Source organism: Phacochoerus africanus, chromosome 3, assembly GCF_016906955.1.
Source record: "Phacochoerus africanus isolate WHEZ1 chromosome 3, ROS_Pafr_v1, whole genome shotgun sequence".
Taxonomy (NCBI): Eukaryota; Metazoa; Chordata; class Mammalia; order Artiodactyla; family Suidae; genus Phacochoerus; species Phacochoerus africanus.
In genome coordinates this window covers 133783284-133808861 of record NC_062546.1, presented here as the reverse complement: position 1 = coordinate 133808861, position 25578 = coordinate 133783284, and positions in this window count along the sequence as shown.

The following is a 25578-nucleotide window of genomic DNA, read 5'->3' as shown; positions in this document are numbered from 1 at the left end:
AAATGAGTTCGGGAGCCTTTCAGATGCTCACATCTGAATTGTGTGCCTGTCCCCACCAAAATGCATACCGTCTTTGTATGTGAACCATGACACATTTTCTTTTGAGAGAAACTGACAACACACACACACACACATACACACACACACACACACACACACACACACACACTATCCTTCTGTTCTCTTTTCCCCTGGTTTCTGCAGAGACTAAATCTCTAGAGCTGCAACAGCAGCAGATTCCCTTACCTCACTGTCAGGGGAGTGAGGGATTGGGAGGAAATTTATCACAGAAGAAATATGATAGAAAGGGGCTTTTTTGCAGGGGCTTGACTGCACAGCCTAACAGAGAGACAAGCAGTAACAGACAGGGAAAGAGACACACAGCTGCCCCTGCTGCTAAACCTAGCCATCTCTTCAAACAGCAGCAAACATGAGACATTTCATCACCGTAGTGCATCCATATTGAGAAGGGGGAAAAAAATCATGTGCTTTGCATTATGCATTTCAGTCACCCAAGATGGGAGGAGACCCCTGTCCATATGTCGTGGGAGCTATCCACCACCCCAAAAGTACACTTGCTGAACCTGGCTAGCAGACCGCTTGCCTGACAGGTTTTGCTGCAAACGCTGTTAATCTACGTGACAGCAGGTTGTCTCTTACCGTAGGCAGCAGCGGCTCCATTTGGGCTCCCTGGTCTTTAATCTCCATGTTTTGTAATGCCTCTGGAATAAGCACCTTTCTCTGCAGTATCTTCAATGTCTTACACTCAGCCCGGCACTCGCTCAGCTTAGTATTCGGATCAGGTAGCTCTGAAGCAGGAGGCAATTGCACACTCCAACTCACCAGAGTCACATGGCTCCTACTCACTCGGGCTGCTGGCCAGGTTTTGCACTGAATGCCTTGGATCCCTGGGCCGGTGAGAGAGATTTCCCAAGCCCTGTATCACTGCTCACACCTGGCTACTGATATAAAGTACAGCCTGCAATGCTGCAAGTCTAGTGGACGTTAAGAATCTCACCTAAGATGCTAACTTCTTACACGGACTAGTCCAAGGTGGACTCCAACCAGCTCACCAGATTTTGACACTTTTGAGGCAATTCACTTCATTCCCAGAAACCCACAGAAGACAAAATTCAAACAAAATGACGTTAATAAGGTTTACTAGGTATCCTGCTCTTAGTATCTGGGGGATCTTCAAAAACAGATGAAATGACATCCAAATTGATATGTCTTAGTAAGATCAAACTATGCACACACACAAAAAATAAAATCAGCATTTTTTTTCCTTTTTTTTTTTTATCTTTTGTCCTTTTTTTTAGGGCTACACCCGCGGCACATGGAGGTTCCCAGGCTAGGGGTCTAATCGGAGCTGTAGCAACCAGCCTACGCCAGAGCCACAGCAACGCGGGATCCGAGCCTCGTCTGCGACCTACACCACAGCTCATGGCAACACCAGATCCTTAACCCACTGAGCAAGGCCAGGGATCGAACCCACAACCTCCTGGTTCCTAGTCGGATTCGTTTCGACTGTGCCACAATGGGAACTCCCAAAAATCAGCATTTAAATCATCGTTAATTTAATAAGAATTAGGCAGACACTTTCAATATTTTAATTGTGAGAAACTTAGATAAATCACACACTATTACAAATAAAATATATTTTCTATAATTTCCCATCAAAAATAACAGTAAGGAATATTTTGATGGTAGCAATCATCAAGATACCTAAGAACTTTGAAAAGAATGAATCTAACAAGAGTAGCCCGGGGACATACCCTTTTGCTTTATAAGTCTCAGCAAAAGAGAGGTGAAAGATTCTATAATCCACAAAAGAGAAACTCTTTGGTAGGAAAAGTTGTTGATAATGGTTATTGAGTGACTATACATATTTCCTAAACTAATTAAGCCATGTGTTACTGGACCCAAATAAGATTATGGAGATAAAATTATTGATAGTTTGTTTTAAATAAGAAAAATTTCACTAGTTTTTTAAAACCCTTCATCAGCATGAGTAAATATTAAATTATTTTCAGCAACACATGAAAATTTTCCACACTGCTCATCATAGGTAGAATTATAGATAACATATATGTTTTCCTTCTCAATACAATACCTTATAATACCAACTTCTATTATTTTCATAATAAGAAAATATTTTATTTTTTAAACCATAATAATTAATACAGTTGAGTGGCAACTTTGTGCACAGCACATTGAGATGATTCCAAGGACTTAAAGAGCAAGATATCTGATCAGGAATTTACTAATTTGAAGCTGAATTTGACTTTCTACCATGAACTGATGAATAAAAACTCCCTGCTCACTCGAATGATCATAATAGGTAATCACGTACAAGTGATTAGAATAAAAATACCTTCTCTTTAGAAAGATTATTTCTATCACATTAGGAAACTCTAAGTCACCCAGTTTATATTTGTTCAAAAAGAATTTAAATATAACTAGGAAAAAGTCTGATTCTTTATTCTATGAGTCAAAATAAAAGCAAGACAGTATTTTTAAGCTACTTTTAATATTTTCCTACAATGTGCTTAGTAAATCATATAGGTACTTTGCTGAAACAACCATTTCTTGAGAGCTTACTACATGCTAGAGCTACTATTTCTACCAGTATAATAAGACATACCCAGAGTTTCAACAGCAGATATTCTACTGCTAAGATTGAGAAGGCCCATATCCCTAAAGGTCTCCGATCCAAGATGTTAAATGCTAGCCTTGAGAAAACAAAGTGGAGAAAGAGAAAGTGATCCTCATTTAATCCACTATTTCTATTTTACAACTCCAGACTTTAAAATTAAGATCTATAATATGAGAGAATACATCCGCATACTAAACAAGCACCAATGAAGGAAATAAATATTGATAAATTCTGGGAAGAAACTTATTGTTAGGTAGTAGAATTTTTACTGGCAAAACCACAGGATTTAATACGTGGGTCCCTATAGATCAAATTCTCATTGATTTTTCCAACTCAGGAGGTAAAGAGAACAGAAAGTAGGGAAGAGGAAATCCAAATTGCATGACCAGATTTTTTTCAACTATAAATTGTCTGCCTTGGAGATCCTGATATGTCCTTGGTGGAAATTAGGAGAGGAAGTAGCTGGGAATATACCTTTTGAAAAATGCTCCCAGGTACTTTCATATTTCTCCAAGTCCAGAGCTCTTTCCACTATAGTCCAGCCTTCTTGTGTCCTAGAATATTAAAAATGTGTTCCTATTTATTTAGCCTGATCTTATTCAGAAATCCAGTGAGATTTTTATTAGTAAAAATTGATAGTCATAATTTCAAAGACCAAATTAAGTACTGAAAGACTGAATTTATCCAAGGAACTGAATGTTCCAGACATTACTGGGATGAGACAATCATCTGACTTTAATTCAATCAGTCCTACTATGTGCGAGGCACTGTGCTACCAATGCTATTTCCTATTATACCCAGCAATATTTAAGTGGCATTTTCTTCTCTGATGAATGAAATAAAAGCAGTGATCAGCCACAAGCCAACCATAGTGACAGAGAAGAATTACAGAAAGTACCAAACAGAAGAGCCACCTTCCTCTCCACTGTCCATGTTGTAGCCAGCAGGAAAGGAAAACAACCGCTATGGTGTGCTTCCTTCCTTGATCTGTCCTGCATCCTGGGACTCTCGCTGACCTTGATTTTTAATAGTCCCCTAGGTATGGAAGTCAGCATGCATCCAATATCCTTTCAACTCCTACTTCCTTTTGCTATTTTAAACCCTAGGGATTAAGACATGAACATTAATACAATGTTTATTTTAGAAAAGAAGCTATCTAATAGTAGTTGTATTTGAAAAAGACACTGGATTCTAAAGGTTATTGCCTACACTAGTATTTCAGGAAAATATTAGCAGTATTGGGTTTCCAGCTTGGATCTCAATGTCCTTTGCTTTGATCCTTTTTAGTATAAAAGAGCTGGACTTTAGATAGGTAACAAGATCAGAAATATATTCTGAACATTAATATTATATTGGTGATAATATTACTAGCTTCAGATTACTATTTCAAAAACTACTTTTCACATATATAAAATATTATAGCACTGATTATATTATTACTTATGTGTTATCTCTTTGTACTTCTTTTGGGACTTATAGACATCTTCTGAACAACCTAAGGCATACTATGTACATTTGGCAGAGTTATCAATTCTAAAGAATTTAGTTGAATTTAACAAATTCAAGAAATAACAAAAATGCTCTTTCTTGACAGCTTTTAAAATGATGACATTTGACTGCTGAGGGAAAGGGTAAGAATTCCCTCTCCCAAATCTGGCATACAATAAGGAACTTCATTGTATAGTACCAGAACTTAGAGGTAGCAAAAATTACTCCTTTTTACAGATGTTCTTGACCACCAACCTGATAATTCTAGCCATCAACTATTAGAAAAGGAAAATATGGAGTTCCCATCATGCTGCAGCAGAAACGAATCTGACTAGGAACCATGCGGTTGCGGGTTCCATCCCTGGCCTCACTCAGTGGGTTAAGAACCCGGTGTTGCCATGAGCTGTGGTGTAGGTCGAAGACGCGACTCGGATCTGGCGTTGCTATGGCTGTGGCATAGGCCAGAGGCTACAGCTCCAATTAGATCCCCTAGCCTGGGAACCTCCACATGTCAGCGGTGCAGCCCTGAAAAGACAAAAAGACCAAAAAAAAAAAAAAGAAAGAAAAAAAAGAAAGAAAAAAGAAAAGGAAAATATGAAATAAGTAATTAGGAAGCCCATTCCAATGTTGAACAACAAAGAGTCCTTCTACATCCCATTTCTTAATTCATGACTAGTTTTTCCAATCCTAAAGATTGGGACAAATACTTGATTTTCACTCTTTGCCCAGTTTACCTAGGGAGCCCATAAAGGACTGCTCCCTGGGCTAAGTATTAGAGGGCAGCATCTTAATCCAATTTAATTCAATAAACATTTGAGTACCTATCACGTGCTAGCAACCTATACAGGAGCAAACAAGAACCCTGCACTCAAGAAGGTTGTATTTTAGAAAAGAAGAAATAAAATATCATTTGACAAGTGCTCAACTAAAAATAGGTGCAAAAAACAGAGGTAGACCAGAAGACAAAATGATTAACTTTTAATGGCATTTTTCTCACCCTTACTGTAGAGATTTAAAATCCTTAGGGAATTTTTTTTTTTGTGGAAAAAAAAATCTAATTTTCCGTTACCTGTTATGTAAACAAGAAGTATATGCATGCCTCAACTTATTACTTCTCCAATTATCGGCCTTTAAGCCTAATTATCACTGTCTTTGTTAAATGATCCTGAATGTATCATTTCTATTCCTAACTTGAAAATAATCACTATCACACTTATTAAGAGATAATCTTACAGCTAAATAATCCTTAACTTGTTCTTTTTCAATACCAAGTTATAAAGAATTACACTAAAATAATCATTATTCACAGTGTCTCATGTGTGAATTTTACTATATATTCTCAAATATGACAAAAAAGAAAAATATCTCAGCGTTTACTATTGAATTTACAAAGTCAAAAAAAGATGACAAATGTCATAAAGAAAAAGGGAAGAAAAATTATCAAAACTCTTTCTCACAGGAATTTCTCAGCTTCATCACAAGCAACCAAACTATTAGTGTTTAGACATATTTTATCCATGATATTCAGATATTTTATACACGGTCGTACATTAACAAAGAAACTGAACTTTTGTTCTAATCTTACTGTAATTTTCAGAGTTTCACAATTCATAAGTCTTCCATTTTACTTACTATAAACAGATTTTTATAATGAAGAGAAACCCTATCTGAAACTTTAATTTGGGCAAACCATAAAATAATTTTTCTTGAATTGAATTTTCATTAGCCAGTTAAACAAAAAGATTTATTAAATGTCTATTTTATACTATATGTTGGTACAAAGATAAATAAGATATGATCCTTGCCTCTCTAGAAAAAGAAGCAGATGATTGTTTCAAAGTACTATGGTGATAAGAGAATGATATGTCTAGAATATTAAAGGAGTATCTTTAGTGATACACTGCCTAACTAAGGATTAAGGGAGGAGATAAGTGTTGAACTAAAGGATGAGTCATGTTTAGCCCGGCAATCCAAAGTGAAATCACAAGTCATTCTATTCTGGAAGTATTTCAAAGTTCAAAGCAGTATAAAGATAAAAACGATAGGCATTCCTATTGCGGCTCAGTAGGTTAAAAACCTGATGCTGTCTCTGTGAAAATGCAGATCTGTGGCCTCACTCAGTGGGTTAAGAATCTGGTGTTGCTGCAAGCTGTGGTGTAGGCCACAGCTGCAGCTCTGATTGGACCCCTGGCCCAGAGAACTTCCATATGCCATAAAAAGAAAAAAGCAAAAACAAAAAAAGATAAAAACTATAGACATTCATAATCCTATCGCTCAGAGATAATCACTGTCAACATTTCAGTATGTTTTATTCATGGGCTTCTTTTGAAAATTAGGGGGTAGAATGGCATTTATTTTTTTTTCATAACTGGTAAATACTTTAAAATCTTTTTTTTAATTTTATACACAATTTTAAAAGTTACTTTCCATTTACAGTTATTACAAAATACTGGCTCCGTTCCTCATGTTGTACAATACATTCTTGAGCATATCTTATACCTAATAGTTTGTACCTCCTACTTCTTGACTCCTATATTGTCCCTTCCTCTCGCCACACTGGCAATCACTTGTTTGTTCTCTATATGTATGAGTGTGCTTCTTTTATATTCATTAGTTTTTATTTTTAGATTCCACATATAAGTTATGTCACACAGTATTTGTCTTTCTCTGTCCGACTTATTTCACTTAGCATAATGCTTTCCAAGTCCATCTATGTTGATGCAAATGGTAAAATTTTGTTCCTTTTTGTGGCTGAGTAGTATTCCATTATATATATATATGTCACATCATCCTTTTTAAAAATTCTTTTTGGCTACATGCACAGCATGCAGAAGTTCTTAGACCAGGGATCAAATCTGCACCATAGCAGCAACCCAAGTCACAGCAGTGACAATGCCAGATCCTTAACATGCTGCACCACCTGGGAACTCCAATACCACATCTTCTTTATCCGTTCATCTGTTGACAGACACAGATTGTCAATAATGCTGCTATAAACATTGGGGTACATGGATTTTTTTGAATTAGTGTTTTTGTTTTTTTCAGGAATATACCCAGGAGTAGAATTGGTAGATACTATGGTAGTTATATCTTTTGTTTTTTTGAGAAACCTCCATACTGTCTTCCTCAGTGGCTGTACCAATTTACATTCCAACCAACAGTGTATAATGATTCACATTTCTCCACATCCTTGTCAATATTTGTTATTTGAGTTATTTTAGATGACAGCCATTCTGACAAGTGTGAGGTGAAATCTCATTGTGGTTTTGATTTGCATTTCTCTCGTGATGAATGAGTTGAATATATTTTCATATGCCTGTTGGCTAACAGCATGTCCTCTTTAAAAAAATGTCTATTCAAGCATTGAGAACTTTGTCTAGATACTCATGTTGCAACAGAAGAAAGGCTGGGGGAAAAATGTAATTGTAATGTATACATGTAAGGATAACATGACCCCCTTGCTGTACAGTGGGAAAATAAAAAAAAAAGAAAAACTTTACATTAAAATCATGTTAGTTCCAGAAAAAAAAAATGTCTATTCAGTTCTTCTGCCCATTTTTTAAATTGGGTTGTTTGGGTTTTTGTTGTTGTTGTTGTTGAGTTGTATAAACTTTTTATGTATGTTGGCTATTAATCCCTTATCACTCATATCACTAGTAAATATTGTTTCCCACTCAGTAGGCTGTCTTTCTATTTTGTCAGTGGTTTCCTTTGCTGTGCAAAAGCTTTTAAGTTTAACTATACCAATTGTTTATTTTTGCATTTATTTCCTTTACATTAGGAAACATATCCAAAAAATATTTCTGCAATTTATGTCAAAGAGTGTTATGGCTATACTTTCTTCTAGGAGTTTTATGGTATCCAATCTTACACTAATGTCTTCAAACCATTTTGAGTTTATTTTTGTGTATAATGTTAGAGAATGTTCTAATTTCATTATTTTACATGTAGCTGTTTTGTTTTCCCAGAACCATTTATTGAAGAGGCTGTCTTTTCTCCACTGTATACTCTTACCTCCTGTCATAGATTAATTGATCATATGTGCATGGGCTCATTTCTGGGCTCTCTATCCTGTTCCATCCATCTATGTGTGTATTTTTGTGCCAGTACTGTATTGTTTTGATTGCTATGACTTTGTGGTATAGTTGGAAGTCAGGGAGTGTGATTCCTCCAGCTCTGTTCATTTTTTTATTTACATCATTTTTTTATTTACAGCATTGGAATTGTCTATTATAAATATGAACAAAAGTCCTGATTAGGAAAAACATCCAAATGACCTTTAAGTTTGATCATTTATTACTATAAAAATATATCTATCCTACTTCTCCCATGCTGCATCTGGAATGAGAGAAACTTTCAAAGCCTCTACTTGGGGATGGGACACAGTATTCTCTATTTTCAAATGCTATAGACCTATCTGAATTACCTATTGTTTTCTCTCTCTCCTCCAACCCTAAACAAATGCTCAACTAATGGATAAAGAATTCATGTCCCTCTCTCAAGGGTACATACTAGCAACTAAAGCTCTTGCTCTTTTCCAATTCCTTCCTCCCTGCACTCCAGAGAATCTTCTGCTATGGACAGCCTAGCTCTTCATCTTTTCTTACAATGCTTTATTTGGAAACTGTGTCCACCTAGGTTTAGGCTTCCAAAATATAAAAATTCACTTTTCTACTGAATCATTCATTCCTGAGATATTAAATGCCAATGATTAAATGAAAAAATACAAAACAATTAAGTAAACATAGGAGGAAAAAACTGATTAAGATAAAAAAAAGATTATCTTGGAGTTCCCATCATGGTGCAGTGGTTAACGAATCCGACTAGGAACCATGAGGTTGCGGGTTCAGTCCCTGCCCTTGCTCAGTGGGTTAACGATCCGGCGTTGCCATGAGCTGTGGTGTAGGTTGCAGACGTGGCTCGGATCCAGCATTGCTGTGGCTCTGGCGTAGGCCGGTGGCTACAGCTCCGATTCGACCCCTAGCCTGGGAACCTCCATATGCCGCAGGAGCGGCCCAAGAAATAGCAAAAAAAAAAGACAAAAAAAAGATTATCTTGCTTCAGTATTATTAAAATTAGGCAAAACTGATCAAATGAAAATTCTTTTATTTCTGGTAAGAAAATTAATTTTAAGTGTTTGAATCCAATGCCATTTCTCAGGAATACATTCATCTCATCAATCAATAGAAATACATTTTAAAATTCATGTATTTATTTATTACATAGACATTTACTAAATACCTCCTATGGGCCAATATTGTGTTAGGAACTGGAAATCCAAAGTCTCTGACCCAAGGACCTCACAGTCTGGAAGAGAGACAAACACTCAGACATTTCTAAGGTTAGTGTGACAGATATATGAAAGAAAAAAAAGGGCACCTAATACAGACAGGCAGAAGCAGGGGGAATTCGGGGAGACTTCCTAAGGGAAATGATATCTGACATAAACTGTGAGGCATACAGAAGGGTTTGCCATATTTTTAAAAAGGTTAGGAGTACATTACTAGTGAAGAGAATAGCATATACAACAAATGTATAGAAAGCATTGTTGTGTTCACATTGCATACATGGATAAATAGTAACTGTTGCTCAATGTAGGATTCAATAGCAAGGATGGATTGGAGTTTGGAGTTTGTTTCTAGGTTTTTTTGTGGGTATTTTGCTTCTGTTTTTTGTTTTGGTATTTAAAGCTGATAGTCCCTATACTAAGACTGAATAATTAACAGAGGCAAAGAAACCAAATATAAACCTGATCTGCTGCAAATGTTATTTAAATTGGACATTAAACTATGATCAGAAGCATGTTTTTTCAAATAAAATTGATAATAGAGTTAATAGAAGAATTAATGCAATTCATATGACCTTGAAATCCACCCAGAAAATACAGGTGTTATAACTTCACATACTCACAAACTAAGCAGTTTTCCATTTACTACATCATTACATTTAGAGACAAAGTAAACTCGGTAGAAATAATTTCATATAAGAATGATCAGTTAACAATTATCAAGAAAGCACATGCTTTATAGAGAAGTATTTCTTAAGTTTATCCAAGGGCAATTTACATTAGAATAACATTGAGTGCTTCTGAAAATATTTGATTCCTAGGTTCCGTCTCCAAAGATTCTAGGCCAGTAAATTGGGTTGAGGACAAGGAATCCTTATTTTTAACAAGAAACTCACACAGGTGATCTGAGCATCACCTATTTCAAAATTGATTGCCATACTTTATGTTTCTCTACCTATAGTCCTTATCTTTCTTAAAAGAAAAACATCCCAATGTTTTCATATTATTTGCATTTAATATTATTAATATTTAATAATATTTAACAGCTTAAATATCTATAATGACTTAGCTGACAACACATAACACTATATATAGGACAGATTCTAAATGTACTAACATAACATCCACTGTTTAAAAACAAAAACCTACCATTTATATAATGTTTACTACATGTCAGATACTGTGCCAAGAAGTTTGTACAATTATTTAACTTACTCTTCATGTCAACTCTGAGATATGCACATTTAACCTCTATTTAAATATGATAATGCTGAAGTTGAGTGAAGTTAAATAACTTGCTGGAATTTACATAGCTATTAAATAGCATAGTCAGAATTCCAGGAAGGCTGTCTCCAAAGCATTTTCTTTTTGCATAATGCTTAATTCATCTCTAATTTATCCAGGTTGCCAGATGAAATGTTTACCCCAATTCTAATCACCGCAAAAAAGAATAAGAGCACCAGATACAAACTTGAAGTTGGTACCATGTACAGAAAAATTTTGAAGAGTAATAAACCTGGGAAGTTCCTTGTGGAGCAGCAGGTTAAAAATCTGGCATTGCTGCAGCTGTGGTGAGGGTTTGATCCCTGTCCTGGGAACGTCCATATGCCATGGGTGTGTCCAAATACAATAAAATAAAACAGTAAATCTGATCAAGACAAAAATGAAGCATTTGTGTCACCAATGATGCATATAAATTCAGCCTCATATTTAGGCTTCTTTATGTTCATTCAGAAAAAAAACGAGTAGGAAGCATGTGATCCTGTGTCTTGATGAAAATAACTGGGGTGATAACTACTGTGTAAGGGTGAGAATTCCTACAGTGGCAATGCCCTGAACCAGATGGTTTAAGTCTTTCTTTGACCAAGTAATACATAGCATGCTTTCTCCATACTCTACTGTCACTTCTATAGACCTGATAACTCACAAATTTCAATAAATCCTGTTTTTGTGTTAAAGACAGTGAAATACTTAGCCAATTATTATTTTCTAAGGGTAAAAAAGTTCATCAGTTTGTTTTTTTTTTTAATATATGTGTCAAATGCCTCTTGTGTGCTAGCCACCATGATAGGTCCTTGACTAGAACAAGATCTCTATCCTTAAAAAGCTCCTGGTCTAGAGGTGGTTCAGACATGAGAACAACTGCAATACAGCACCAAAGAGCCTATAATGTAGATTCAGTGGGAACACAGTGGAGGAGAAAACATTCTTATTACGCTTTTAAATAAAGAATGATGAGTAATGTCTTCATAAGTCTTACTAGGTCACAGACATTTTCCATTTAACCTTCATAGTAGCCCTATGATGTGGACACGTTCCCCATTTTACAGATGAGAACACTGAATTTTCCTGAATACTAGCAATCACAGAGCTAATAAATGGCAGGGCTGGAAGTTAGGTCAGGAATAGGGTTGGCTTCCCTGTGCTCCTTGACCACTACACTCTACTGTTTCTTACAATGGGCAAGGCATGAAATTGGAAATCTCCGTCTCTAAGTAGTCCTGGAACCATGACAGAATACTCACCCTAGTACTTTCTTTATTAGCTAAATGAGAGGCTGGACTAAGTGTGGTGTGTTCTACATCAGCAAAATACTAAAACAGGTAAAACTGAGGTCTCTGACTCAAATTCAAACCCAGCAACGAATTGGTTGAAAAGCTTTTAGCAAGTCAGTCAATACTCTAAGCCTCAATATCCAAACTATTCTGTATGTTTTCACTAAAAATTTCTGGACTTGCAAAGATGTCATATATTCATAAATCTCCAAAGAACATCAAAAAAGAAACTGTTCTAGCACCACACCTCCACACACTAACATCTCAGTGTTAATCAGTCCAATGAGATAGCTATCTCTCCTACTTTCCTCAGCTACTCAGTCTTTGAAGAGTGTTCCCTCATTGACAAAACCAAATGTAAAAATACCAATGTGGTGTTCATTTGTGTATTCATCCATTCATTTATTCACTGACTCATGGTTTATAAATAAGCAGGTATATTATGTGCTATGATAAATTACAGATCACATTATGTGCTAAATTTAAAAAACTGTATAAAGACATAAAAAACATAAAGATAAATAAGACATAAAGCAAAAACCTCAGAGAGCTAACTTGGAAGTGGGGAAGACAAATATTCATTTAACATTCCATAGGAGACTTCTACAATATGGAATGGGCTCTACGGGAGAAGAGAGTGAAAGAATTCCAGATGAGAGGAATACCATGGAACTCACAGTTATATGTGGATGAAACATGGGATATATAAAAGGAAGTGGCAGAAAAGTAGGAAGAAAGCGAAGACATGGACCAGATTATAAATGGCCCTTTGTGTCTTTCTCAAGAGATTGGACTTTATCCTACAGATGACAGGAAGCTCTTTAAGGATCTTGAGCAGAAAAGTGATATGACAATACAAGCAATTTTTAAAAATCTATAACATGGAAGATGTTGGGGCAAGACTGGTGGCAGAGAGACCAGTTAGTAAGCTGATAAGAGATGGCCAAAGCCTGAATTATGATAGCTGCAGTAATGATGGGTAAAAGGAAGTACTTCCAAGAGACATATGAGGAAAAATATGCTGACTTAAATGATTATTCTGATGCAGAGGATGAAGAAGATAAATATGTCCAGGATTCCAGCTTGATGGATAGTAGTAATATTCAACATGTGGAAAACAGTAAAAGAAGCGGTTTTAGAGAACACCTTAAGAATTGTATTTTGAAAATTATAACAAATAATTATATGGGTTAAGAACATATACTTTCTACTCAGAAGTTTCATTTAATATCTGTGTGACCTTGGGCCAATTTCTTAAACATCCTAAAGTCTCAGTTGACCCACCTGTCAAAACCAAGGTAGTAAAACAACCACCTCAGAATAGTTCTAAGGATTCAATCAGCTGCCACATATGAAGCACTTAGAGGAGAAGCAAGTAAATGGCAATTCCTCAACAAATAGTGTCTATTATAATAATTCCATTGAGTTTGCTATGGGGGGAGAAGGTCTGAAAGCAGGTAAATATGAAAGAATTTGTCATATAGGCTTCTGACCATGAGAAGGTCTGAGTAGGATTATCTTTCTTTAAGAGGTTGCGTAGAGTTAAAATTCAATGAATAGATCTCAGAGGAAATATCAGTATTTCAAAGTCTTCCAGACTTTTCACTGATCCACTTATTATCCTAAATATTTGCTTCAACTATTGAGTCCCAGTTTATGACTCTAGAAACTTTTTTCCAATACATTAAACCATTTCCCAACCCTTTAGAAGTATCCTTATATTCAATATATTCTTGAAATTGCTTTTATTGGTATAAATCTGTGTTGACATTTTATTTGCCTATTTCCTCTAGAAAACTGTAATACCCTGCAAGAGGCTATAGGGTTACATATAAATTAAAAATGCTTCTTCAATGGCACACAGATACCACCCATAATGGAAAAGTTATTGATGATTTCTTTGTTCATGAACAATCTCAATTCCTGTTGAAGAGCTAGTAGGATGCATGAGCAGTGTCAGTCCCAGGGGAAAAAAATGCCAAAAACGGGTTTTGAAAAGGCCCATGTCCTCTGGCATCTATCTGGTGCACTATTTGCCAAATCTCAGTAATAGTCCTCCTATGTGCTAATCTAGTAGTCTATTGTATAGCTTTAAGGTTCTCATTTATTTAATTTTCAAAAAGTGCTTCTCTTTCAATATTTCCTTTCCACTTTACTGAGAATAAGAGGATGCCAGAGCTTCCTCAGGAAATAAAACTTGCTTTTCAGGCCTGAGGCAATGGCAATCACAAAGACAGGGATGTCTGCCCTCAAAAAATAATGGTGATGATGCAATATTCAACAAATGAGACAATGAAAACGATGAGAAAAGACTGAAGAGCAGCCAGGTTAACAGGTGAGTAGTTATTATACCCAAGATGTCATTGCTCTAACTCTACTTTTATGCCTGCTGAAACATTTGCAAGATCAGGAGCTTGATCCACACTGTGCCTTTCCGAAACACTTCTCATATTAATAAACAGATCTAAAAATGAAACTTGTGCTATTCAAACCCAAGTAAATTAAAATCACACAAAGCAGGAAAGAATACTTGTAAGATCAACACTTTGTTTTAATGTATAGTTTTCATAGTAAAATTACAGTTGACTATAAGAGCATAATATTCTCCCTCTCAGTAAAAACGATGTCTATAGAAAACAAACCTCTTCAGACTCTCTTTGAATTGAAGGGAGAATTATCCTAGTTACAACAAAATTTACTCCTTTTCAACAAATAATTATTTGAGTACTTTTATGTGCCAGATACTGAACACTCACTGACCTAGGACCTGGGGATATCACAGGCAAATAAAAAAATTCAAAAATACTGATTGGTGTAAGGGGATTGAGAAGACAAGAATAAATAGGCATATAAGTAAAACAGTTAGATTACGATAAATGTAATGAAGGAAGAGCAAGCAGGAAAGGAAAATAAGGCATGTCTGGATTTCCAATGCTAATTAGGTAGCCAGAGAAGATCTCACTAAGAAGGTGACATCTGAATAAAGACCTGAGGGAAGTGAGGTAGCAGACCATGAAGCTGTTTGGGTGAATCAGTTTTCCAGAAAAAGAGAACAAGTGCAAGAAATAGACAAGTGACAAGAGGAAAAAGTAGAAAAACAAGGGAAGAAGCTATTGTAATAAGCCAGGCAAGAGATGATAATAGCTTCGACCAAATGAGAAATGGTGGAATTTTGAATGTGTTTCTGAATGGAGATCCAACAGTATTTGCTAAAGGATGAAATGTGGAGTATGAGAGAAAGAGAAAAGCTGAGGATGATGCCAAGGTTTTTGGTTTGAGCAGGTGGAAGGACAGCATTTCCATTACCCAAGACAGATGAGGAGTGGGCCTTCTACTTGTATTTAGCAAGAAGGAAGTTACTGAAGACTTTCACAAGAGTAATGCACGAAGTAGTAAAAGGAAATTTAAGAAATGGTAGGAGAAAAAATGAAGTATAGACAATTATACTCCAGAAGATTAGAAAAGAAAGCAAAGAATTAGGGCAGAAACTTGACAAAGAAGTAGTCTCAAAAATAAAAGAAATCAGTTGTTACTTATCTTGCAAACTAGACCAATATAGTGAAAATTAATACCCAATATTGTCTTTTCAAATTATTGCACCATATCCCATTTGTGAGGTTTGTTGTCTTTTTTTCCTCCTTCCCTGTAAGCAAATTAGTAAAATATTGAAGAAATTGGACTCATTCAAACAAATTTTGCTTCAAACAAATTTGCTTCAAATTAACTGCAAGAACCTGCATAAAATAAGCAAAAAATCTTTTTATCAGAAAGGCAGGTAGATCATTCAATGGGAAAAGAGCTTAGAATTTTGGTCAGAAATAAATAATAACCTTTTCTTTTATTAAAATCTCTGATTACATAAGAAGTACACAAATATTTTTAGACTGTATCATGCTATCAGTTCTCTCACCATGAACTTTTAATTCCTGTGGTCTGGTAGACATAGATCTGCTGGAGACAGGAAGCAAAGAATGCCATTCAGCTGAAAGAATGAATGAATGATTATGGTAAACTAAATATAATTTCCAGAGTCAGGTCAGGACATCAGGGATAACAACAAAGCTGCTCTCTTCATAAAATCATGGAAGTTTATTGGGTTTTTTTTGGTTTCTTTTTTTCCACCAAGAGTGGAAAAAGACATGGATTTGTGGCCTCACTCAAAAGATTCCATTGGAGTCTGTTCCATGACAGTATGGAATAAATCTGTCTTGTTCCCTGTTGTTTTCCCAGGGTCTATCATTGTGCTGAATGCATTTATGAATTCAACAAATATTTTAGTGAATGAATGAATGAACGAAAGCATGTAATAATTGTTAAATGAATAAATGAGCAACACTTTGCCCTATGAAACTACATTAGGCAATAAATCCAAGAAAGGGTCTCAATTAGTAAAACATTTCTACAATAAAAAAAACCCACACCTAACTCCTGTACCACAAATACAGAACACTTTAAAGGCTACACATACATTATCTATATTGACCATCCAAACCAAATATCATTACTAGCCTCACTGGTAAGGAAAAACATTAATTTGGCTTTGTTTTAGAAACACTAGAAGCATCTAAAATTTACTGTTCTTGAATGTAAGGCTATGTTTATTTCAAGAGAATAATCAGGAAGAAATATGATGAAGTTACCGTAAACATGAATGCTGGTATTGAAGGTTCAGAGGTATGTCACTTAAACAATATAAATTGGATTTATCTTTAGCCTAACTTTGCCTTTCTAGAACAAGAGAAAGAATTCCCACATATATATTAATGTCTTCCACTTGATATCATTTATTACTAAATAACACAAATTTTTTTAAATATACCATTCAATACATTTCTTTTTTTGTCTGAGTAATGGAGACTACACCACACCTGAAAGCAGAGGCGAAAATTCCTCTAAAAGGAATCATCAATCATCCTGCGGCAGGCCTTAGACCAGGCATGAAAAAGAGCTTCTCTGAAATCCAAGATTCCTATAGATTTCCCTATTGTGCATATTGAGCTTTCCCTGCCACAGGATGCCACATGGGAACAAACTGAAATAGGGGGAAATAGCTTGGAGAACTTTAAGACAATTTTTATTCATCAACACATCTCCAGAATAACAACAGTTCAGAGTGTGAACAACTGGCAGAGAGCAGAAAGAACTGCTAAGACAGATTAACAAAACATAAATATTCCTTGGTAGTCCTAGACATTAATTGAGTAAGGGAAACTAGTCGAAAAAAAATTACAACCCTACCTTTGGCATGGAAGATTAGAGTTATGTTTTGAATCTCATATTGGTAATTTATTATTCTGCCTATCTTAGGAAAATGTCATATTTAACATTTTGGCTAGGGTTTATTGGTCTGGAGATGAGCATGTGACCCAATGTGAGCCAATCAGCATCAGTATCTTTCCGCTGGGTTCTTCAACTTGATATGAGACACACCTAGTCTCCATGCCTCTCTAGTGGAGAAAACTTGAGGCTCTAGAGCTGATGGAGACTCTGTCTCTCACCATAAGAAAAATATCTGCAGGAGAATAGGTCAGATTACATAAAATAACCAAGGAGAGATGTAATGAGTGACAAATAATAATTATCCCTCAGATCTAGATACAGTCCAGCACTTCCTGTGGTTTGATTACCGATGCCAATAACATTTTTTCCAAAACTAGTTTAAACTGGGTTTCTGTCTCTTATAATTCTAAGAGCAGTGCTTCTTCACTAATAACTACCCTGTGCTGAAATTACTATGTTATGGGCATCTTGACATTAACTAGAATATTTATACAATATATTCAAAAGACTAGACAATGGATGGGTTAGAAGTTTGCAGAACTAGCAAATGGGCTAATCTTACATAATTTATAAAGTTTCTATTCAACATAATTTGTTAATAAAGGACTTGTGATACACCTCATACTTGATCCAGAAGCTTTATTCACTCAACAAACATTTATTAGCGACAACTGTGTTAAAAAAAAACAAACACCACCCTTTCTGCCTCCACTGCCCCCGTGGCACCTGTAAAAAAGCTTGAGGAGAAGGGAGGCAAAAAAAAAAAAAGCAGGTTCTGAAGTTTACCCTTAACTGAACCTACCCTGTGGAAGACAGAACCATAGAGCTGCCAATTTTGAGCAGTTCCTTCAAGAGAGAATCAAAGTGAATGGAAAAGCTGGGAATCTTGGTGAATGGTTTGCAACAATCAAAAGAAGCCAAAGCAAGATTACTGTAACTTCTGCGGTGCCTTTTTACAAAAGGTATTTGAACTATCTCATAAAAAAATGTTTGAAGAAGAATAATCTACATGATTGGCTACCCACGGTTGCTAACATCAAAGAGATATACAAATTGCATTACTTTCAGACTAATAAAGGTGAAGAAGGGGAGGAAATTAGGATTAAAACTCAATTATCTACAATATTTTGTATGAATTCTTGAATATAACTTGGAGACCAAAAAAAACAAAACAAACCACCATACCGTGCTCTGTGAATATGAACCACCTGAGAATCTTGTTAAAAATGCAAATTATTTGTTTAAAAAATGCAAATTATTGTTCAGTAGGTCTGAAATGTGGCCCAAGATTCTGCACTTCCCACAAGTCCCCAGGTGATGCCAAAGCTGCTGGTCTTTGCTTACTCATTTTTTGAGTAGCAAAGTGCTAAATACTCTGGGAAATAAATCATATTAACCATTCTTGAGAAGCTTCTAAAGAATAAAATAAATATTAAATGATAACTTAGTGGGAATAAAATGTTATTACAACCAAGAAATATGTGCGAGAGATATTTTTACCCCATCTCTGAGCCTAGCAAAACTTACTTTTTAAGCAGTGTTCAGTAATGAGGTAAAGGATTGGTTAGGGGTCAGGAATTTGATGAAAGCAACCACAGGATATGGTTCATTCATTGATAAAAGTCAATCTTGTTGAACAAATCATATAAATTCTAAAAAAGTATTTTCACAATTTACAAACATCAAAATGGCTCAAACTGGCTGTATCAAAATGTCCATTTCAGAGAAAGATATATGCACAAATAAGTATAATATAACCACTTATCCAAAACACATTTGACTTTCTATTCTATGCCAGGAGGTATTCTAGGCACTGAAGATAAAGGAGAAAGTAAAATACAAACAAAATCAAACTATATAGTAAGTACCAAAACTGGTATCTCTTTAGGGTTTAGAACTCTGGGTACAAAAAAATATGAACATTAGGAATTCAGAGGAAAAATACATCATTTATGACTGAGGTTATCAAGGACATGAAGGACATGGCAACTCATCTTAGTCAGCAAAGGAATAAGATTTCCAGAGGTGGAAATAAACAACTTATACAACTCAACAGCAAAAAAACCAACAACCCAATGGAAAAATGGGCAAAAGACCTGAATAGACATTTCTCCAAAGAAGATATACAAATGGCCAACAAGCCCATGAAAAAATGCTCAAATCACTGGTTATTAGAGAAATGCAAATCAAAATTACCACAAGATACCACCTCACACCAGTCAGAATGGTCATCAGTAATAAGTGTACAAATAATAAATGCTAGAGGGGATGTGGAGAAAAGGGAAACTTCCTGCACTGTTTGTGGGGATATAAGCTGGTACAACCACTATGGAGAACAGTATGGAGGTACCTTAGAAAACTATTCATAGAACTATCATATGACCCAGCAATCCCACTCATGGGCATGTATCCAGACAAAACTTTCCTTGAAAAAGACACATGCACCCACATGTTCATTGCAGCACTGTTCACAATGGCCAAGACATGGAAACAACCCAAATGTCCATCGACAGATGATTGCATTAGGAAGATGTGGTATATACACACAATGGAATACTACTCAGCCATAAAAAAGAACAGAATAATGCCATTTGCAGCAACATGGATGGAAGTAAAGACTCTCATACTGAGTGAAGTCAGTCAGAAAGGCAAAGACAAATACCATACGATATCACTTATATCTGGAATCTAGTATAGAGCACAAATGAACCTTTCCACAGAAAAGAAAACCATGGACTTGGAGAATAGACTTGTGGTTGCCAAGGGGGAGGAGGAGGGAGTGGGATGGCCTGGGAGTCTTGGGGTTAACAGATGCAGACTATTGCCTTTGGAATGGATAAGCAATGAGATCCTGCTATGTAGCACTAGAACTATGTCTAGTCACTTATGATGGAGCATGATAATGTGAGAAAAAAGAATGTACATATATGTATGTGTGACTAGGTCACCTTGCTGTACAACAGAAAATTGACAGAACACTGTAAACTAGCTACAATAAAAAAATTAAAATCATTATATTAAAAAGATATTTTAAGTTGAGGGGATAGCATGGAGAAAGAAAAGCAGTGATTTAAACAAGGGATTGAAAAGCACTCAGATACGCAGAATAAGAAAGTCAGAATAGGGCAGTTGCAAAAGATGAAGTTAAAAACATAAGGTTGAGTCAAATCATCTGTTTTGGATTCAGGGCATTTCCATTAGCGAAATTTTTACCGTGTACCAGATACTCTCTTCCCCTAGGTCTTTGAATGACATCTTCCCTCTCATCACTCAGGTTTCAAGCTAAAAGTCCCTCCTCAGAGGTTTTCCCCGAACACTCTCTCTAAAGAACCAAATCTTAATTTACATTAATTATACTTTTGTTAACTTAATAACTATTTCCTCTACTAAAATATAAGCATCACTTCCACTTCTAGTTGTTATGAACAGATTTACTCTCCTGCATAAAATCTGAACAGAATATGTGAAAACATAGTTTTCAGACACTTGACATCAGGCAATGCAGGACAGAAATACTTGAGAGAGGAAAACAAAGTGAGCTCTCTGAATTCCCTAGCTTACCGTTCAGGATGCCTGCATCTCAGGAAGGGGGACTCCAGGCATAGCTTGATGATCTCCTTAAGTTGGATAGATGAAGTCAGGAGTACAGACTAGCTTAGGGGGCCAAGGTAGCTACAGTCACCACATTAGCATGGCATATCAAGGAAGAAAGAGGTGCATAGAGAGGGAGATATGTAGAGGGACCCCTCTAGTCTTCAGCTGGATAATGATTAAAAGTGTAAAAAAAATACTAAGGTGTATAAAGAAACTACCTGAGGCAAGGAGGAGTGGAAACCTGGAAGTACTAAAGGAATACTCTTCAGAAATCAAACAGAGCCAGAAATATGACATTTTCTATTAGAATGGAAACCCTCATAATTCACAGGGCATTGGTTAAAGGACTGAGAAATGTACTGCCTCGGGTGTGGGGCAAAATTAGCCCTAATTTAAAGGTTACTTTGTTCCTTAAAAGCAAAATTTGGAAGAATCAAACTGTTTCCAAGTAACTTAACTGTGTCCAAAAAAAAAAAAAAATCTCAAGAATATTTACAGAAATAAAATATCAGCGTTCCTGTCATGGCTCAGTGGTAACAAATCTGACTAGGAGCTCATGAGGATGTGGGTTTGATCCCTGGCCTCATTCAGTGGGTTAAGGATCCAGCATTGCTGTGAGCTGTGGTGTAGGCCAGCAGCTACAGCTCTGATTCAACCCGTAGCCTGGGAAAATCCATATGCCATGGGTGTGGCCCTAAAAAGCAAAAAAGAAAAAAAAAAAATATATATATATATCCAGTACCCAACAAGATAAAATTCATAATGCTTAGGAACTAATAAAAATTATAAGGCATGCAAAAAAGCAGGACCCATAATGAGGATTTAAAAATAAATCAAAAAAATAGACCCAAAAATAAAACGAATAAAATTAGCAGAGACAAAACAAATTTTTTTGTCTTTTTAGGGCCACACCCATGGCATATGGAGGTTCCCAGGCTAGATGTCGAATCAGAGCTATAGCTGCCAGCCTCTGTCACAGCCATGACAATGTGGGATCCGAGCCACATCTGCAATCTATACCACAGCCTCAGGAACACCGGATCCTTAACCCACTGAGGAAGGCCAGGGATCAAACCCACGTGGTCATGGATACTAGTTGGGTTCATTACTGCTGAGCCATGATGGGAATGCCCAAAACATTGTAACTACACTTCATAATTGAAGAAGGTATAGGAATAAGTAATCACTTTAATTAGAGAGACATAAACCTCACTACTCTCCTTACAGAAATCTAAAGGATTACAAGGGAATATTATTAACATTATGTTGAAATACTATGCCTACATATTAACATAATAAATGGACATTTCAAGAAAGAGATAAACTATTACAATTAAAACAAGAATAGAAAATCTGAATAGACATATAACAAGTAAAACAGGTCACATTAGTAACTTAAAATTTCCCCATAAAGAAATGTCCAGACCTAGATAGCCTCACTGTGAATTCTAGCAAATAATTTTAAAAGAGTTAGTATGATTACATCATAAAATCTTCCAGAAAACAGAAGGGGACACTTGCTGTTACTATGGGATAACAACCCAGCACTGAGGTTCCTCAATAATTACAAATAGGATTATTATATGATCCAGCGATTCTACTTCTGGGTATATATCTGAAAGAAATGAAATCACTATATTAAAAAGATATCTGCACTCGTATGTTCATTGCAGCATTGTTCACAATAGCCAAGACATGAATACAACCTAACTAGCTATTGATGAATGAATGAATAAAGAAAATTTGGGTTATATGTATACACAATGGAATATTATTCAACAATTAAAAGGAAATGCTGCCATTTGTGACAATATGGATGGATCTGGAGGGCATTATCAGACAGAGTAAGATAAATACTCACGTATATGTGGAATTTAAAAAACCCTAATTCAGAAACACACAGGGTAGAATAGTGGTTGCCAGGAGCTGGAGGTGGTAAAAATTTAGAGATATTGGTCAAAGTATACAAACTTTAAGTTGTAATATTAAAAAGTTCTGAGGAACAAATGTACGGCATAGTGACTATAGTTAACAATACTATAATTATGTACTTGAAAGTTGCTAAGAGAATAAATGCTAAAAATCTTTGCGATAAGACCCTTGACTACACACTATACAAAAGTTAGAGAAACACTGGCTTATCCACAGTCACCTTTTGCTCCTATTGTCCTTCATTTCAGCTTAAAGAACTTTTGGCATTTCTTATAAGGCAGGTCTACTGATGATGAACTCCCTCAGCTTTGCTTGTTTGATAAAGTCTTTATATGTCCTTCATTTTGAAGGAATACTTTACCAAACAGAGTATTCTTGGGTGGCAGTTTTTGTTTTGTTTTGTTTTGTTTCTCTTTCAGCACTTTGAGTATATAATTGCACTCTCTTCTGACTTGCAAAGTCTGCTGAGAAATCCCCTGACAATCTATGTGAAGAATATCTTTTCTCTCGATGCTTTTAAAATCCTCTCGTCTTTGATTTTTGACAGTTTTATTATAACGTGTCTTGGAAAAGATTATTTGGGTTGAAATTTTGGTGGAACCTATCAACTTCATGAATTCGGATATCCAAATCTCTCCCCAGATTTTTTAAATTCCAAGTCATTATTTCTTTAAATAAGCTTTTTACTTCTTTCTCTTCTTCTGGGACTCCAGTAATGCATAGACTATTTCTCTTAATGGAATCTTGTAGTTAACATAGATTTTCTGTCCTCTTTTTCATTCTTTTTTCTTTGTTCTCCCCTGACTGGTTAAGTTACAATAACCCAACTTTTATTTTACAAATTCTTCTTCTGCTTGATCCAGCTTGTTGTCACTCTCTCTTGTATTTTTCATTTCACTCATTGTATTCGTCAGCTCCAAAATTTTTACTCATTTCTTTTTTATGATTTCTGTCTCTCCATTAAACCTCACATGTTGTTATGTAATTTTTCGTGATTTTATTAAATTGTCTTTCTGTGTTGTCTTGTTACTCAGTGCGCTTCCTTAAACAACTATTTTAAATTTTTACAGGGAAAAATCACAGATGTCCACTTTTTTGGTATTAGTTATTGGAAGTTTATTGTGTTTCTCTGGTAGTGTCACATTTCCTTGATTTTTAATGTTCCTCGAAGTCTTGCTTACTGGCTTCACATTTGAAGAAGCAGTCACCTCCTGCACTATTTAATGACTGGCTTCAGAAGAGAAATACCTTCTGCCAACTCTGTTAGGTATTCTGAAGCTTTATTTTAAACTTTTCCTATGTATACACCTGCTCTGTACCTCTTGTTCCTTCTTGTGGGGGAATGCTTAATATTGTACACCATCTTTCAATCCTGCAAAGCCAGACCAGGTGCTGATGGCCTCGTTTTTGTTTTTCTTAGGACAGTGTTAAATGCTCAAATTTGTGTGAAGAGTCAGTCTTTCTGCTTATACTCATTAACCATCTACAAAGGCTCTGTCTCGTGGAGCTAGCCGTGGGTGGTGAGGGGGTGTGTGGGTGATGTGTGCAGAATCTTGGATCTGCCTGTGGGCAAGAAAGGGAGATACAAAAGTAAGGAATCTCCACTGTCTTACAGGTAGGCTTCCTGATGTAGTCCATGACACAGTAGGATCAGCATGCCTTTGATGCCCTTGAAAAGCACTGTGTGCTATTCTCCTAGCTGCTCCTGCCACCTATAACACAGCCCACTTCAGAGTATTCAGATGGAGTGAGAAAGAAGTCAGTCTCTTTGGCATCATCCTGAACAGCTAAGGAAATAAAGCACTCACTCAAATGTTCTCACTTTCTCCCATGGGAGAAAATCATGGACAGAGAAATCTCTTTTAACATTGAGCTATGCCATCTTAGGGAAGAAGTGACATGGGTAAAGTCAAACTGTTTCTCTTACCCTCTTCATAGCATCCAATGTCAGGGTTTTTTTGTTTGTGTGTGTGTGTGTGTGTGTGTGTGTGTGTGTGTGTGTGGTAGCAATGGTGTACTGGAATTTTTCTCTTGGACTCCTGGATTTCTACAAAGGCTCTCCTATTCATGAATGATTGCCCAGATCAGTGAGGATTTTTGTTTTTTGGGTTTTTTTCTTGAGGGAAATACAATAGAAATCTCTTATTCCACCATGTTGATGACATTACCCCTGGCTAATTCACTTTTATAATTACATGTTGACATATGCATATATACAACTTAAAACCACAAACATTTGCACATGGAGAGAAATAATAAATTCTGGTTTGAAATTTTTTTTAAACCATTCTAATATTTTAAGTAGGTATGAAAACCTACTTTATCAGCTTTATTTTCTTAAATAAATGTAGCAGAAAAAATTTGCCTAGCTAAATCACACTATAAAAACTCAGTGTCCAGGAGTTCCTGTTGTGGCTCAGTGGTTAACGAATCCAACTAGGAACCATGAGGTTGAGGGTTCGATCCCTGCCCTTGCTCAGTGGGTTAAGGATCCAGCATTGCCGTGAGCTGTGGTGTAGGTTGCAGACACAGCTCAGATTCCATGTTGCTGTGGCTCTGGCGTAGGCCAGTCGCTACAGCTCCAATTCGACCACTAGCCGGGGAACCTCCATATGCCACAGGAGCAGCCCAAGAAAGGGCAAAAAGACAAAAAATTAATTAATTAATTAATTTAATGAAAAAACTCAGTGTCCTTCTGGAAGATGGCAAAGTAGGAATCTGTCTCTCCACCTAAACAACAATTACACTGGCAGAATCTGTCTGATAACTATTTTGGGACTATTTTG